We start from the raw sequence: 17,566 nt of genomic DNA, 5'->3' as shown, positions 1-17,566 counted from the left end.
TGATGGAAGCTGGACTAACTAGTGGAAATGATGAATGTTTCTTCCTTTTCTTCTGATGGTAGATAAGCATAATTCAGAACCCTCTTCCTGCACCTACTCACCTACTTCCAAATATGATTTGGAGACCAGGTGCTAGCTGATCTCCATCTCCATTTGTCTTGTGTACATAACACTTGTAATTCTGCCACCCCCTGATCCTTACAAGATTGAGGAAGTCTACTCGAGACGACAGAGAAAGGAATTCTACTGTGAAACAAAATTACATTAAAAAAAAAAAAGGAAGCAAGGCTCTCCTCAATAGAATTTATAGGACAAAGCTAAGATAGGGCAAATTAACTTTTTCTTAGAAGTTGCTATTTTCTACTTTGACAGGGATGATGTAATTTATAGGTTGCTTGGTTTTCAATTTTCCAAATACTGCTAATAATCTTAATTTTTGTTATCCATGTGCTTCCCCCTCAACATGCTGTGACTTGCTTTCTCAATTTAATATAAAAAAGTTAGTCTTCATTCTTTGGATGACAATAGACGATCAGCTTAAAGAGGTCATACCCACCAGAGACAGAGATAGAGTCTTTTCTTGCTGGAAGGTAAAGAAGAGGAAGGTAGGTTAGGATCCTATCATAAATGCTTGTTGATGTAAAATGATCCCCTCTCCCTCCCACCCTTTATCTTTCTGCCTCTCTCCTTTTTTCCCTTCCTCCACATGTCTCTTCTTCTATTTATCACTCTGTATTTCAGTCCAAGCCATTGCATGGGAATATGTGCAAGAGACATCTGCACAGGTGGAAGGTTGCAGCAGTGTACTGGACGTGTCCGTGTGACACGGAGTGCATCTTGGCGGTTAGAGTGCAAAATACGAGTCACTTCAGTGAAGAAGGAGCCTGGGTACACGAGAGCGTGTCTATGGAAAGGCAAGGACCAGTGTGGCTTTGGTCCAGAGTGGGGCGCATGGCCAAAGAAATCTGTGGACGGTGGGTGAACAGAGGGGTCAGGATCACTCAGTCATGGTCGATTCAGCTCAGCTGTGATGAGCAGGACATCTGAGCAGAGGGCATTGCAGATTGCATGGTTAACATTAGCAGAGGAGGATGAGGGGGTCTATACTGGGGGAAGGCAGCCAGAGACAGAAGCTTGGACACAGGCAGCGAAACCTCACAGGATAAGGAGGGGCCCCAGTGCTTAGATCATGGTAAAGGCCCTTAGGCTATGCAACTGGTGTTGGTCCAGAGGTGTCAGAACCTGAACAAAAGCTACAGGGCCTGTTTGGTGGCTGAGGGCATGACCAATTGCTGGTAAAATGGTTACATACAAACATGACTGATGCAAAAAATTGGTATTTTAAGGTGATAGGAGCCAGTTTGTCACAGCTGAGAGAGGTGGATTTAAATGTATGGAAAGAAGGAAAATCAGAATGAATCCTTTGTAGCTAATTCAGGATTGGAGTTACCAGTGTTAACTCATGGTTTTCAATAATATAGAAATAAATAGTGACTGTAAATGGTGCTACTTTTTTTAAATTGTGTTGCCTTTTTAGTTTTGAGTTGTGAGAGTTCTTCATATACACTAGACAGGGTCTCTTATTCAGTTATATCACGTGTAGCTATTTCCTCCCAATTCTGTAAGATTGTCTTCTCTTTCTTGGTTATGTCACAAAACACGGTGTTAAAACACAGTGCTTGTTTGTTTTTTTTATTTTGATGAATTCTTTTTTTATACTGATGTATATTTGATTTTGATGGTAAAGCGTCTGCCTACAATGCAGGAGACCCAGGTTTGATCCCTGGGTTGGGAAGATCCCCTGGAGAAGGAAATGGCAACCCACTCCAGTATTCTTGCCTGGGAAATCCCATGGACTGAGGAGCCTGGTAGGCTACAGTCCATGGGATCGCAAAGAGTCGGACACGACTGAACCATTTCTTTATATTTGATTTATTATATTACTTTCAGGTGTACAACATTGTGATTCAGAATTTTATAGATTACACTTCCTTTAAAGTTATTATGTAATATTGGCTATACTTCCTCTACTGTGCCATATATCCTGAGAGCTTATTTATTTTGTACATAGTAGCTTGCATTTCTTAATCCCCTACTCCTAACTGTGATGAATTCTTATTTACCTATGTCCCTTGGGGTTTTGGGTTAAATCTGAGAAACCACTGCCTGGTCCAAGATCACAAAAATTTGCTCCTTTCTTTCTTTAAGAGTTCTGTAGTCTTAACTCTTACACAGAGTTCTATGATAATTTTTTAGATAGCTTTTGAGATGGTGTGAGGTAGGGAGCCAGCTTTCTTCCTGTGTTTAAAAACGCTTTTGACACTAACAAGTTACAGAGAAGATTGGTTACAGTGGGAAGGAGGTGGGAAGGAAGACTCAGACCCCACCCACCCCACATCAATGGCGCACAGTAAGAGATGGATGAACGGCTGTGGGTGGGCATTCCGAAGAGATGGTGTAGCAAGCATAGCCAACCCAGGAAGAGGCAGGAGCCCTCCACCTCCCACGCTGTCCGGGGTTGGGTCATGCTTTTTGCAATATGTTGTGCTAAACCCCGCCTTACGTGTGGAGTGTTTAACCATCCACGTTTATTGTTAACACTGACAAGATGGATTTATATCTGTCACATGGCTGTTTGATCTCTACAAGTTTAAAGTCATTTTATATTTCTTTATTTCTTCATGATTTCTTTCTTTGTGTTAAGGTAATATTTTCTGGAGTTCATTTAAAGTTTTCTTTTAAAAATTTACTGTACTTTTGATATAGTACATGATATCAAATATAATTTTATATAACTTTCATATTTTTAATATATAGTATTATATATCTTTGGGCTTCCCAGGTGGAGCTAGTGGTAAAGGACCCCCCTGCCAAAGCAAGTTAGACATAAGAGACATGGGTTTGATCCTTGGGTCAGGAAGAACTCCGGAGGAGGGCACAACAACCATGCTAGTATCATGCCTGGAGAATCCCACGGACAGAGGAGCCTGGCAGGCTGCAGTCCACAGGGTCACGTGGAGTTGGATGTGACTGAAGCAACTCAGCATACACACAGACACACATGCACATTATATATCTTATATTTCTAAAGATTCCCCTGGGATTACTGGGATTTCACACACACACACACACACACACACACACTGCCTTTTCTATTCACCCAATGGTTACTTTTACCAGTGCTACTTATTTTTTTTTCACATGAAATAAAGTTAGTATGCCTTCATTTCAGCCTGAAAGACTTCCAGTATTTCTTAACAGGAAATGTCTTCCAGCAACAAATGATCAGTTTTTGTTTTTCTAAAATGTCTTACCATCTCCTTAATTTGTGAAGGATGGCATGATTGGATGTGGTTAACAGATTTTTTTTTTTTTCTTTCAATGTTACTTTTGTCTTGGTTCTTTTTTTTTAAATTAAAGGTAGTACATTAAAAAAAATATTTGTTTGACTGCACTGGGTCTTAGTTGCGGCAGGCAGGCTCTTTGTGCGGCGCACAGGCTCCTCTCTCGTGGCGAGCAGGCCCAGAGTGTGTGGGCTCTGTAGTTTGCAGGCTCTCTAGCTGAGGCATGTGGGCTCAGCAGCTTCAGTGGTGTGCAGGTTTAGTTCCCCCACAGCATGGGGGACCCCCACAGCATGGGGGACCCCAGTTTTCTGACCAGGGATAGAACCCACCACCCCTGCACTTGGGGACAGACTCCCAAAGCCTGAACCACCAGGGAAGTTCCTCTTGGTATTTTCAGGATTCCGTCTTTTGTCAGTTTGGCTATGATGTGTTTAGGTGTAGCTTAGAGTTTATCCACAGTTGAGGCTTGTTGCACTTCTTGAAAGTTTAATGTTTTTCATCATATATAGGAAGATTTTTGCCATTATATCTTTAAATATTTTTTTGCCCCCTTTTTTCCTCTATCCTCTTTCTCTGAGATTTCTATCATGCATATTTTGGTGCACTTGATGATATCCTATGGGTCTCCAAGGATCTTTTTCTTTATTCCTTTTCTTTTACTCTCTCGGCAATTTATATTGACTTATCTTCTGATTCTTTCTTCTGTCAGTCCAAATATGCTATTGAGCCCCTCTAATGAATTTTCCATTTGGCTTATTTTGCTTTGTAACTCAAGAATTTCTATTTCGTTCCTTTTCATACTTATGTCTTTACTGATACTCTCTTTTTTGTAAATGTATAATGTAATCATACTTTCCTGAAATTCTTTAATTTTTTTCTTAGTACTTTGAATGTATACTATCTGACTAAAAGACTTTGTTTCATAATTCCAAATTCTGGAAGTCCTCAGAACAGTTTCTATTGACTGCCCTTTTTTTAAAATCTATGTACGGATCATAATTTCTAGTTTCTTTTTTTAAGCCTTTATTGAGTTTGTTACAATATTGCTTCTGTTTTGTGTTTTGGTTTTTTGGCTGAGAGGCATCTTAGCTCTCCGACTAGGATTCAGATCCATACCCCTTTGCCTTGGAGGGAAAAGTTTTAACTGTTGGACCACCAGAGAAGTTCCTGTTCTTTCTATTTTCTGTCTGAGTCATAGTTTTTTGTTGATGTTGTTGGAAGTTGGACACTTTCAATATCAAATGGTAATCCTAGAAACCAATTACCCTCCTGACCCAAGATTTGCTCTTATTGTTAATTTGTTTAGTCCTTTGCCAGCTGGTGCAGTGGTAAAGAATCCGCCTGCCAATGCAGAGGACACAAGAGACATGGGTTTAACCCCTGGGTCAAGAAGATCCCCTGGCGGAGGAAATGGCAACCTGTTCCAGTATTCTTGCCTGGAGAATCCCATGGACAGAGGAGCCTGGCGGGCTACAGACCATGGGGTCACAAAGTAATAAAGGACTGAGCACATATGCCTTCTTGGACTAATTCTGCAACATCTGTGCACCTTGTCACATGCAGCCACTGAAGACTGCTCAGCATGGTGGTCAGATAATGGCTGGATTGAGAGTCCCTGAAGTCTTTGAGCCAACATATTCTCCATCATTTGCTGAAACACTGTGTGTGTTTTGAACACGTTGTCAGATCTTCTGTTCTATCTGCCCTAATTCTCACCCTCACTTCCTATTTGGGCAGTACCTCCAAGTCTGCCCAAGGTGAGAGATTAGGGCCTTCTCAGGTTATTCTTAGGCATACACGCAACTCTGACTATGTGAATGGGCTTCTAGACTTCCAGTAATATGCAGAAACTTTTTGAAATCCCCTTGGACATCTCTGGAGAAGGCAATGGCACCCCACTCCAGTACTCTTGCCTTGAAAATCCCAAGGACGGAGGAGCCTGGTAGGCTGCAGTCCATGGGGTCGCTAGGAGTGGGACACGACTGAGCGACTTCACTTTCACTTTTCACTTTCACGCATTGGAGAAGGAAATGGCAACCCACTCCAGTGTTCTTGCTTGGAGAATCCCAGGGACGGGGGAGCCTGGTGGGCTGCCGTCTGTGGGGTCGCACAGAGTCGGACACGACTGAAGTGACTTGGCAGAAGCAGCATGGACATCTCACACCCCCAAATTTCCTTTGAAGTATTTTGTCCAGCCTCTGGTTTAACCAACTGACATCACTGCATTAAGCTGCTGCGATGTTTAATAATTGCTGCTTTTTTTTTTTTTTTTTTTTGACAAACGCCCTCAAACAGGATTTTTATCACTAAAGGTCTGAGTCGGGTCAAATAAAGACAAGCTCTATCTATGAGTGATGACTTTACAGGAAGCTTCCACGTGGTGTTAATTCTGGGGATGTATTTTTGGGGGCACATTCAAGCCCATTCTACTCCCTTTCTTGTCATTGCTAAGCTGTTATTTTTCATAGCTACCATGGTAGTAAGGCTTTTGATTTAAAAAAAAAAAAAATGGAGGGATAGGAATAGAACAGGTAAAAATCCCACAAAGCTCACTTTAATTTGTGACAGGTAGCTGTTTTTTTTCTGAGTAAAGCTCCTGATATCACTGTAAACATTTGATAGCTCAGTTGGTAAAGAATCCACCTGCAATGCCGGAGACCCCGGTTTGATTCCTGGGTCAAGAAGATCCTCTGGAGAAGGAATAGGCTACCCACTCCAGTATTCTTGGGCTTCCTTGGTGGCTCAGACAGTAAAGAATCTGCCTGCAGCGTGGGAGACCTGGGTTCGATCCCTGGGTTGGGGAATGGCTACCCACTCTAGTATTCTTGCTTCGAGAGTTTCATGGACAGAGGAGCCTGGCAGGCTACAACCCATGCAGTTGCAAAGAGTTGGATACAACTCTCACTCTTCAAAAGTTTTTAAAAGGTTGATTTGGATTATCTGGGTCAATGTTCTTGTTTTTATAGTAGGTTTTCAGTAGTTCCTACTCTACTCTTCCTAAAGGTATCTTCTCCATACTATTTATGCAACTTTCCCTTTAGTTTCAAAACAAAGAAAGAAATACTAATTTAGCAACTTACCCTTTATCTTACCTTTAGTTCCTTGCATTTTCCTCCTCTTTAGACACATTCAGCCCACTTAGTTGCATAAGCATTGTTACTTCATTAACCCAGATTCAGTGATGCTTGGAATCTATTTACACTTTAACAATGACATCCATGAAAGCTTTAGTTTCTTATTTTTTCCATTATCCATTAAACTTATGTAGCTCAGTTGGTAAAAAATCTGCCTGCAATCAGCAAACCCAAGTTTGATTCCTGGATTCAGAAGATCTGCTGGAGAAGGGATAGGCTACCCACTCCAGTATTCTTGGGCTTCCCTTGTGGTTCAGCTGGTAAATAATCTGCCTGCAATGAGGGAGACCTGGGTTTGATCCCTGGGAAGATCCCCTGGAGAATCTACCCACTCCAGCATCCTGGCCTGGAGAATTCCATGGACTCCTGCACAAGTCCATGGGGCCGCAAAGAGTTGGACACGACTGAGTGACTTTCACTATTAAACTTATACTAGACAATTTTGTCTTTTCTATAATACCCACCAGTGTTGTGATTTTGTTGGGAATAGATATGCCATTGTCTTTTAAAGTCACATTTTTGTCCTCTTCATTAGCAGTTGCATTTTTAATGTGAACTACATTTCAGAGATGCACTCTACAATTTACACTGCAGAGAGAGCTTCCTTATTTTTCCATTTCAATAGAAATGGCCATCACCACTCCTTTACAAAAGGAGATACTACCCGGGCGTATTTATTATTGACACAAGTTAATCAAGGGTAAACTGGCAATTTTGGAACAAACAGACAAGGGTTTATGTAACATCAGATTCTGGAAAAGTACCAATAGAGTGGATTATTGTTTTTATTATAAACCTGGATGTTTTTTGTACCTTATTCTCTAAATGTCCATTGCAAATGTTGCAAACATTTGTGTTATTTTTCAGCAGTTGTCTAAAAGAAGTGCCCGCTCATCTTCCTGTCCTTTCTCGTTTTTTTCTGTCTCGGGTTTCTTTATTTTCTTGCATGATACTTATTTCCAAACGCTAAACGTCATGGGCCAATTTGAATCCCTGCAGTGCTGCCTTGTTCCACAAGAGGGCGCCCAAATGGCTTTCTTTTTCTGGTTTTCTGTTTTCTCGCTTGTTACCACACTGGACTATAGGACAGATTAATCCCCCAGCCCTTTACTGAAACCAGATGATACATACACACATGCAACTAAAATTAGTTCTTATGAAAGGCGAAAATTTACATGCTCTAGAAATAGGAAAATAGATGTCCCAATGGGACATCCATGACAATGTCACTTGGTTTCCCAGGGAAGACTTTGAATATCCAAATAGACACGATTCCCGAAAAGGAGATGGGGCACGTGGGACAACCTTTTATAATCTTCACGGAGGAAATATTACTGATGTGTGATCATTTCCAAACTAAATAAAAGAACGTCTTTTTCTTTCTTCCCTGTTCCTTTCTTTTTTGAAGTTGACAGAAGAAATCCACATGTAAATATCCGAGGTAATACAAAGAGATCATGAAAAACAATACCTGAGTTTTGTCAGAATACCAGGTGAGAAGCTGTTAGGGAAATACTTGCTTTGATTTTTTTTTGCCATTTTGCATATTTTGCAGATATTTGCCATTAGGATGGTGGAAATATAAAGAAATGAGCTCATCACTATTTTAATATTTTAAATCACATCTTACTGCTACCATGGGAAACTATTTGAGTAAACCTTAATCCATCCAAGGATGATCAGTGTTTTTCCGAAGGCTGGCCTGGCGAGATGAGCAGACGTGAAGTGGCGAGGGGAGGAGTGACAGGGTGATGCTATTCAGTCATCCCAGAAACTCCATGTGTTATTCTGACTTTATCGGAATTTTCCTGGACTACCTCTAAGAGATCAAGAGACACCAGATGTCTTTAGAAAGGACTTTGCCCGAGTTGAAAGTTGAAGATAACCAGGATTGACTGTAAGAAGAAAAATGCTTCTTTTGAGGGAATATTGCAGAAGACAAGGGAACTATGGATATCAAAGCACAGCCTTACTTTCATAGCTTTTATGTTCCGCCCAATGAACTGTACGTTACGATGTCAATTACTTTTGCAGAATTTTGAAACAAATCTAAGAGTGCTAGAATCAACAAGTATTTGTCAACTCTATAACCACCAGGGGGCAAAGGGCAGTATCCTAATCTCAGCATGACAATCATATGAAGCAAATGCAATTTTTACATTATGTTTATTAGATATTGTGCTGGCTATTCTATTCTCTTTTATGCCTTTACCCTCATTAATAACCACTGGATAGCAATTTCTAAATCAACTGTTTTAATTACTACCATTGGTAGTTCTCAAATAATCACCTACTATTTTAATAAAAAATGATTACTTTTTCAAATACAATTATAAAAAATTTAAAATTATTTATGCCTGAATGAACTAGAAATCACTACAATCTGATAGATTCCTTTGAAAATTTGATTTTCATTAATTTTTTTTTAAAAAACCTCAGTATCCCCTTTGCTGTTGCTGCTCTTTAGATGCTGAGTTGAGTGGAACTCTTTGCTAGTCCTTAGGTTAACGAAATTGACACTTTTATTTATACTCTTTGCTGCTCCTTTAGGGTAATGAAATCGACACTTTTTATTAAATGCCTTTGTATCAATTTCTAAATAGAAAATAAGAAACACATGAGAGTCAAATGAATAATTCTTGACAAAATTTCTTTAAAATGTAGGAGAAAGTGATGAAAGACTACATATTTTCTTTATTATTCATTTTATTACTTAGCATCCCAAAGTTTCACATCTGTTATTTGTTAGTTATCTGTGCTTCCCACATGAGTTTTCTTAGCTGCATCTGGGGGGAGTGGTTTAGTCACTCAGTCGTGTCCAACTCTTGTGACTCCACAGACTGTAGCCCGCCAGGCTCCTCTGTCCATGGGATTCTCCAGGCAAGAATACTGGAGTGGGTTGCCGTTTCCTAGAGGGGAGTGGAGAGAATCAAAGTGGTTTCCTTAGTCGCTGATCACCCTACTGGTGCAGGTTGCTGAATTCTATGCATTAAGTCAAAACACGGAGGCTGATTATGAAGTCTGCAGATACTGCATCTCCAGCTGTTTGAAACAAAATGTTATTGATCTCATTCAGCATGCAATATCACCCTGAATCACTTCATAGTGTGGCACTTGGCTTATTTGTCAAATCTCAGAAGCATTGCTTTAAAATTTCTGTATGTTTGGAAGCATTTCTTAATAATAGCCAGTCTACCCTGCGGGCTCAGATGGTAAAGAATCTGCTTGCAATGCTGGAGACCCAGGTTTGATCCCTGGGTTGGAAAGACCCCCTGGAGAAGGAAATGGCAACCGACTCCAGTATTCTTACCTGGGAAAGCTCATGGACAGAGGAGCCTGGTGGGCTACAGTCCATGGGGTCACAAAGAGTCGGACATGACTGAGCGACTAACACTTAATACAGTGATCATTTCTGAAATTAATCAATGAAAGGGCAAAATAACCCCAAGGACATCCATGTCACGTGCGTGCACTCATGTGTGTTCACCCATGTGTGCATTGAAAATAATTAGAATTTAGTCATTACTATTCCATGATTATGTGGTTTTTTTCTTTTGTTTTTAATACTTTATGTCTTTCCCTCAAAAAAATTGGATGGACAGCCCTGAAGGAAAAGCAAGGTTTGGTATAGTCTCTATGCCTGCAAGGTCTGCCAGAACTTGAGAGAGAACAAGTTATTCGCTGAGGTTAAGTTTATTCACCATGCGATGTCAGTGTTGCATCATAAGAGCACAATTAACGGGGCGGGGGAGGGGGGAGAGTTGCAAGGGCTGTGGGAATAAATCTACTGGGGAAAAAGGGTTAATTTGAGTGTTGAAGGTTATCATTTGTAGATAACTCATCGCAATCCGAAATAAGTCTTCATGGAGGCTGACACAGCTCTTCTTTTGTAGGGAGTCAACCATCACATCCAACTACCATCTCATTCAAATTCAAAACATGATACCTGTCAAACACAAGCTGATTTTTTTTTTCTTTTCAAATAGAAGAAGCCACATTAAGATGCTTGCTAATCTTAGATATCTAAAGTATCTTCCATCACTTTGAATGAAAACATATGCATATTCTATTTCCAGGTGAATAAAACGCAATTTAGCCTTGCATAATCAACTGAACCCTGTCCCTCTATTTAATTTCTCAGTTGTTTATGTTTACAGGAAGCCATTCTCTTCAAGGACAAATTTAATAAGGATAGTTTAGAAGGTTGTAGGAAAGTGGCATGTGAAATGAAAAATGTGAGATGATTTCAATTTTGATACCTTCTTAGCTGGGCCTGCGATTATAAAATTTACAAGAAAGCAGCCTCCTCACAAATCAAACAGAGACATAGATGTTTCTTTTCCAGTCCTCTAGGTGTGCCTTTTTATTAAGAAGAATGCATACTGCAGATTTGCTTAGCATATAGTTAAGTAGCTACTCTTGCTCATCAATGCAAAATCCACCACTGGGAAAATATGTTGCTATATACTCGAAAGAGTGAATAGCTTTAGATCCGTTACCTGCCCTGGCTTGGAGGATGCGATGTATACACATTATTCCAGTGTCATCAAGGTTGAAGCTTGACAGAGATGGAGGAATTTTGTTTTGTTTCTGTTTATTTTTTATTGGGAGATAATTACTTTGGCCACCTGATGCGAAGAGCTGACTCATTGGAAAAGACCCTGATACTGGGAGAGATGGAGGGCAGGAGGAGGAGGGATGACAGAGGACGAGATGGTTGGATGGCATCACTGACTCCATGGACATGAGTTTGAGCAGGCTCTGGGAGATAGTGAAGGACTGGGAAGCCTGGCATGCTGCAGTCCGTGGGGTCAGGACTGAGAGACTGAACAGCATGGCTTTGCCATGTGGGTTAGTTTCTGCTGGACAACAGTGTGAATCGTGGCGAACACATACGTCCCCTTCCTCCTGGGCCTCCCTCCCACCCCCATCCCACCCGCTAGGTCATCACAGAGCACCAGGCTGAGCTCCCTGCGTTTTATAGCGGCTTCCCACTAGCTGTCTGTTATAAACCGTGTACTATATGCATTTCAATGCTACTGTCTCAATGCATCCCTCTCCCTCCCCACTGTGTTCACAAGTCTGTTCCCTAAGTCTGCATCTCTACTCCTGCCCTGCAAATAGGTCCAACAGTATCATTTTTCTAGATTCCATATATACCCATTAATATATGATATTTGAGGAATGTTTTTTTAATATTAAAATTGCTCTAGATCTCTTTTTTTTCCATTTATTTTTATTAGTTGGAGGCTAATTACTTTACAATATTGTAGTGGTTTTTGTCATACATTGTTTATGTACACTTAGTGAGAACTCCAGAAAGTCCTGAAAAACTGCAGAAATTATACCACAGATATAGGCAGTCACAGTCAATGTCAATGTAATAGAAATAATTATGAAGTGTAGGAAAACAGTCTTTTCATAACATTTTGTATTCTACTTCCAGCAAATCAAATTACAGACATATGCATTCAATAATGAATTACTTTGGTAGAGTGCTTTCTTGTTTGACATGCCATTTAGAGTTTCTTAGGGTGACAGCTTAACTGTTTTGAAATATTATTTTTATTGCTGCCTCATTCAGTTCTCTAAGCTATCAAAATATGTCCTTCTCACCCACCTCTGCTCTGTTATACTAGAATATTAGCCCCCAGAGGAACATCAATAAATTCTTCCTCCAGAATAGCAGGTATTTAAAAGTTTAACCATGAAGTCATGAAAACCCATGCAGGCAAATCCACAACAGTAAGATCCTGTACTTGAAGGAAGGCCCTAAGGTCCCACCCACACCAATAAATAGATAGATAAAATAGATAGATGATAGATAATATATATCAGATATACATAGATAGATAGACTCTAGATAGAGAGAGAGATAGTGAAAGTCGCTTCGTCGTGTCCAACTCTTTGTGATTCCATGGACTGTAGCCTGCCAGGCTCCTCTGTCCATGGAATTTTCTAGGTAAGAATCCTGGAGTGGGTAGCTGTTCCCTTCTCCAGGGGATCTTCCCAACCCAGGGATCGAACCCAGGTCTCCCGCATTGGAGGCAGATTCTTTAGTGTCTGAGCCACTAGAGAAGCCCAGAGAATTAGGGATTAGAACCCAGAGAACCAAGACTTTTTAAAGATTTGATTCCTCTGTCCATGGAATTCTCCAAGCAAGAATACTGGAGTGGGTAGCCATTTCCTTCTCCAGGAGATCCTTCCGACCCAGGGATCAAACTCAGGTCTCCTGCTTTGCAGGTGTATTATTTACCATCTGAGCCACTGGGGAAACCCTCAACTTTTCTTAGTTGCCTGCCAAATACTTCTTAGAGGAATGACTCAAAAGAAATTTATAGGCTCAGGGTACTGGGGAGAAAAGTAAGAAAACAAAGTCAAAGTTAGTGCTCTCAGATGTCACACACACAAATCCATGGGAATCATGTTAAAATTCAGGTTCTGATTGAGTTGGTTTGGGCAGGGAGGCCTGGGGTTTTATTCTAACAATTCTAACAAGCTCCCAGCTGCTGTTGTTGCTGGGGGTCCATGGACAACGCTGAGTAGCAAAGACCTAAGGCAATGAGTTTTAAAAAGGGGTCAGAGGACTGGAGAAGTCCTGGCCACTCCCTTATTATGTTTTCATGCCAAGTCATTTCAGTCAAGTCCGACTCTGTGCAACCCTATGGATTGTAGCCCGCCAGGCCCTCTGTTCATGGAATTCTCCAGGCAAGAATACTGGAGTGGGTTGCCATTTCCTACTCCAGGGACCCCCTTATCACTGGAGAATAAATAAAAATGCAGACTAATAGATCCCATGCTTCACGATCCAAGTGGGCAGAGCTTGATGAATCTGTATTTTTAAAACGTTCCCCAGGAGACTCTGCTAGGACAACTAGGTTTGAAGTTTGAATAAGATGAGATTTTCTCCAATGTGTGGCTAGCAAATGAGGTAATAGCTCATCCATCTATATTATAATGGCATCAATTAACTCTTGAAAAACAGAGTGGGAGAGAATTGGGCTAGTTCAGATCTGTCACTGTCCATGATGACAGATTAAGGATTGTCATTGTCCTTTGAGATTAAGGATTGCAGAACATGGTCTCAATGGGGAAGAGATACTATGAACTATCATAAAGAGAAACTGTCTCTGATATGCTGAAACTCTTCATTCAAAAATAAATAGCCTGAATTGACCTTGGTCTATTCCAGTACTTTATGGTCATGTTCTCATTAAATCCTCACACCATCCTGAGAGGTAATATTATGTTCATTTTACAGTTAAGGAACAGAATGAAAAGGCTATTAAGTCAATTGCATAAAGTCATAAAACTAAGGAGAAGGAGAATTGGGATATGACTCAGGTTTTCCCAACAGTAATCTTAAGTTTGGAACATCAGATTCATGCATGCTTTAGGATATTTTGGAGAGGATGGCACAAATTCTAATTCAATATTTTTGAAATTTTGCAAATTTCCCCTGTGAGTTATATTTGGCACCACAATGATAATGGCAGAAATCTCCAGAATTGTTCACACCCTGGTGTAAATGCATGCATCTGGATATATAATGATTAAAGATAAATACCCACTGAGCTGTTTCAACTCGTTAGTGACGGTGGTGGTGATAAGTCGAGGTGAGAAATCACGTGGTGGTTGAATATCTTCGCGCTTCTCCTTCCTGCTATGCAAGTCATGCAGCTCCACATTGCTGAAGCATCATAGAAAGATCAGTCTGCATAGAGCAGTCATAGTGATAAAGCAGGAAATTTAAAAGTATTATCTTCTGACATCAACACCTGAATCTGTAAGTTTTTGGAAGGGTACACTAAGGAGAATAACCCTCTAAGTAAAGAAAGAAAGAAAAGCTTGGTACACAGTGATCTTTGAATACTAATATGCATATTGATTAATATGTTTTTTGCAACACTCAGTATGAATTTCAGTGTAAATTAAGGATGCCTTGGAACACAGAAGTTGATCCCATCCAGGGGATGGGCTCATCCGGTCACCCAGTGAATGGTCCTCCTGGTTCTTTGATGTGAGATAAGAGGGAAAACGAATCTTTGTTCATATTCAGTAAGTGTGCATGTATGCTCAGTTCTGTATGGCTCTTTAGGACCCCGTGGACTGTAGCCCACCAGGCCCCTCTGTCCATGGAATTTCCCTGGCAGGAATGCTGGGCTGGGTTGCCATTTCCTCCTCCCGGGGATCTTCCCGACCCAGGGATGGAACCCACATCGCCTATGCCTCCTGGACTGCAGGTGGATTCTTTACCTGCTGAGCCATTGGTGAAATGAGAACTACATATAGTAACAATAACCAAGAGCCAAAGTCATATTTTTCTTTTTCTATCCCAGTTCATTCTTCCCACTGCACACTTAATTAAAGTGCATAGTGGTGGGGAGTGCTGAGCTTGGAGCCAGATTACCTAATTTTAGATCCCAGCTCTACCCCACCCTAGCTGTGTGACCCAGGACAATATAGTCTCAGCTTCATTTGTAAAATACAATCAAGGGCAGGAGGTTGAATTAAGTTGTTGTGAGACTCAGATGAGTCAGTATCTGTAAAGTGCTTGGAACAGTGCCTGTATGGGGGGGGGGGGGTACTTAAATGTTAGACATCATGAGAACTACTTTCATGGAGATGCTAGGCTCTGTGGTGTGCTTAAAGATTGTCCCTACCCTAAGGGGTATTTATAACTTTGAAAAATAATGTATTCCCTCTATAGCATTCATATCATGGTTTGACAACTCGAATACATGTTTTGGGTTTTTTTTTTTGGAAATGAATATTTAGAATATATTGAGTTGGCCAAAATGTCCATTTGGGTTTTTATGTTTTTTCTTTTTTAAGACAATGGTAGCTCATTCCGTAAAGAATCTGTCTGCAATATAGGAGACCCGGGTTTGATTCCTGGATTGGGAAGATACCCTGGAGAAGGAAATGGCAACCCACTCCAGTCTTCTTGCCTGGAGAATCCCATGGACAGAGGAGCCTGGGAGGCTACAGTCCATGGGGTCACAGAGTCAGACCCGACTTAGTGACTAAACCACCACCACCACAAATAGTGATAAGTGAATATGTTCATTTTAGAGCAAAGAATTAAATATACAGTCATTTGGTAAGAAGAGATCTTCAAGAGCAGAAACAGGGTATTAGCAGGGGATGGGGGACACATTCAGAATTATGATTCAGTGAAGCTTTGCATTCTATCCAATTATTAACAAAATAATTTAACAGAGATGTGAGTGGCTCAACATCGATATTATTGGTCCTCGTCTGAGCTAGTATATCTTCTGGTCCACTTTGTTTATCACAGACACTTTTTTCCCCCTGTAATTCTGGTCTACCTTGAAGGCTAGTGCTATGGTTGTCTCCCCAGGAATACCCTGATTAGAATTTAGGTCACTGTGATGTTGGCCCCGTTCTACTGGTCTTTAATGCTCAACTACCTTGCTCAACTGTGACCACATCACATAAGCATATTTCCTTCACTTCTACATGCTTAATAAGATTTGTTGTTGTTGTTTAGTCACTAAGTCGTGTCTGACTCTTTGCAATGGCATGGACTGCAGCCCTCCAGGCTCCTCTGTCCATGGATTCCCCAGGCAAGAATACTGGAGTGGATTGCCGTTTCCTTCTCCAGGTGATCTTCCTAACCCAGGGACTGAATATGGATTTCCTGCATTGTAGGCAGATTCTTTTACCATTGAGTCACCAGGGAAGCCCTACTCGTCTTTGGAGTCTCAATATTATCCTTCGATGATAAGAATGCAGATAACTGTCCATTTCAAGGACTTGTTACAGAGATCAATTACCTACCATTTTTGCAAATGTCTTTGAAGATTAAGTTCTTTTTCAAATTAAATAGTGTTATTACGCATTCTAGAAATACTTCCCTAAAACATCCAGACTCACAGTTACCATTTATAAAATACTCAAACCTCAAATACATACAGATTTTACCATCCCAATCTCTGGACACAGTTATCTCCAAGATAAAATTCTTTGATTTACAAGTATGGCCTGCAAAAACAGGGGAAAATGCCCACTTGAAAAGTTATTTGAATTTAACCAGTATTATGGTCACTTAGTATAAAGCACTGGGCTCTGATGTTTAGCGTAAGATGGAGAATAATACTGTAATCTGACCCTTAAGAAGTTTAAGGCCTAATTTGTGAGATTAGATATCAGAAGTGTACATGTCCACAAGAGAAATGTTAAAGCAGTGGTATTCAAGCATATTCTTCCACAGATTATTTCTTAAATGAGTCTTAAGAGGAAGTCCAATATGTAAAAAATATATACTTGTAGTGGTTCTGATTGGAGCCGTAGAGCCTGAAAATCTGATTCCCCATGTAACAATGTCTTCCATTTAAAAAAAATTCCAAACAGCACAGTTTGAAAACAGCTGATTTCATTAGCCATTCAAGACACTACCGATGAAATGTAGTGATCTTATAGATTTCAGCAAGTACTGTCACTTGCTTTCCAACATCCATTCTCCCATTTTCAACCCTTCTAACAGTTCTACGTTTCCATTCCATCCTCTTCCAGGTAATCATGGCCTCAAGTGAGAATGTTCTACCTCTGGACCCAAAGGGGGATTCCTGATTGGTCCATGGATCCTCAGACTGTCTCCAGACTCTGTTATAGCTTCAAAGACTGAGGACCCCAAAGAGCATTTAGGATTATATAACTATCAACATTTAATATATTAGAAATTAAACCTGGGAAATGTTGAAAATATTCATTAAATATATACATTAAATTTTTATTAAAATATCAAAATAAGGCTATTAAAATTCATTAACAAAAATAACATATTGTATGAAAAATTGCTACATTTTCCAAAATCAAAGCAATTTGTTTAAAAAGTGGCACTGTTTTATATTTTTCCAAGCTTCTTTAATAGCTCTCTTAATAGGGGATAGCTAGATTCTCCCACCTGCCTTGCGTTCAGTTTGTTGTATCATGTCATTTTGTTTGAAGACTGAAAAAATTATGCTGTTTGATTGTTGGAAAGATGAGATTATTTCAATAGCCTTTTCATAGAATTGTGGATATTCTTCTTTCACAGAACCAAAACTTAACAAGTGATCATTT

This window comes from Dama dama, chromosome 31 (assembly GCF_033118175.1).
Source record: "Dama dama isolate Ldn47 chromosome 31, ASM3311817v1, whole genome shotgun sequence".
In the NCBI taxonomy this organism is placed as follows: Eukaryota; Metazoa; Chordata; class Mammalia; order Artiodactyla; family Cervidae; genus Dama; species Dama dama.
Note: the sequence above shows the minus strand (reverse complement) of the source record.